Raw genomic sequence first — 1,525 nt, 5'->3', positions numbered from 1 at the left:
ATGCAAGAAAATAAAAAGGGTAAATTTCTCAATGTTCTCTTCTGTTAGATCCCTCAGTAGATTGGGTGATGTCCATCACAGAGAGGAACAATCTAGTCACTGACCCCACCAATTTAAGTGTTAATCATATTTGGAAAAAGCATCAAAGCCACAGACTGAAATAATGTTTAGCCTAGGCATCTTAGTCAAATTCACACAAAAAATTAACCACCATTGCATGGGTATCTAGAGCTGAGTTATGAGAGAGAACTCTATTGTCTGAGCATATAAGATGCCATGCTGATTATTATACAACTTTGAAGATTAATAGTATTCAGAGTACAGTCCTGGGCCTGTAGGGGTTCCTAATCATCCTTATTTTCCATGATTTTTTTCCATTTAAACTCCAAAAGTACAAAATTCTGGGGAATTACTTGGTCTTGAACAAGGTAGGATGGTGGGTCACTCTATAACCAGATACATCAGCATCAACTGGGAAGCTATTAAAAATGCAAGTGTTTAGTACCATTCCAGACCTAGTGGATCAAAAACATGAAGATGGAGCCCAGAAATCTTTGTCTCAAGATTTCTCAGTGAGGCTTCCTCTTCATCCCTGCATTGGTGACTTGTGGTTGGGAGATCCTGGCATGGGAACTGCTGATAGCAAGATGTCTTCTGGAAGTGCAAAAATTGGGCATCCTGCCCCCAACTTTAAAGCCACAACTGTTATGCCAGATGGTCAGTTCAAAGATACCAGCCTGTCTGACTACAAAGGAAAATACGTTGTGTTCTTCTTTTATCCTCTTGACTTCACCTTTGTGTGCACCACGGAGATAATTGCAATCAGTGACAGGGCAGAAGAATTTAAGAAACTTAACTGCCAAGTGATTGGTACTTCTGTGGATTCTCACTTTTTTCATCTGGCAGGGATCAACACACCCAAGAAACAAGGAGGATTGGGGCCTATGGACATTCCCTTGGTGTCAGATCTCAAGCATGCCATTGCTCAGGATTATGTGGTCTTAAAGGCCGATGAAGGCATCTCATTCAGGGGCCTCTTTATCATTGATGATAAGGGTATCCTTCGGCAGATCACAGTTAATGACCTTCCTGTTGGCCGCTCTGTAGATGAAACTCTGAGATTAGTTCAGGCTTTTCAGTTCACTGACAAACATGGAGAAGTGTGCCCAGCTGGGTGGAAGCCGGGCAGTGATACCATCAAGCCTGATGTCCAGAAAAGTAAAGAGCATTTCTCTAAGCAGAAGTGAGCAGTGAGCCTAGAGAACAAAAGCTCTTTTGTACATTTTTTTTATGCTTTAAACACGATGTGCATGGTAATACGTGTCTTTCCTTCAGGGGTTGGGGAACCATCTTTTCTTCCACTGGTAGTAATGGCCTGAGCTGTATTTAGGAGTGGACCATATGAAAGTGATAATACATGATGTACCAGTTGCAGTGCCAAGGCCATTCACTGACCTTTTGTAGTGCCTATTAAACATGAACTGAAAAAAAATCTCTCAGTGACTATAACACATGCTGAAGGGTA

The 1,525-nt window shown here is 41.6% G+C and overlaps 1 pseudogene; it reads left to right on the top strand.

Annotated features, from left to right (window-relative positions):
- Positions 1 to 647: 647 nt before the first annotated feature.
- Positions 648 to 1,247, top strand: LOC101572668 (annotated as a pseudogene).
- The last annotated feature ends 278 nt before the right edge of the window (positions 1,248 to 1,525 follow it).

The sequence above is a fragment of the Octodon degus genome, unplaced genomic scaffold (assembly GCF_000260255.1).
Source record: "Octodon degus isolate 3935 unplaced genomic scaffold, OctDeg1.0 scaffold00514, whole genome shotgun sequence".
Lineage (NCBI taxonomy): Eukaryota > Metazoa > Chordata > Mammalia > Rodentia > Octodontidae > Octodon > Octodon degus.
The sequence above is the reverse complement of the archived record's forward strand: the minus strand, read 5'-3'. Positions and strand labels throughout refer to the sequence as shown.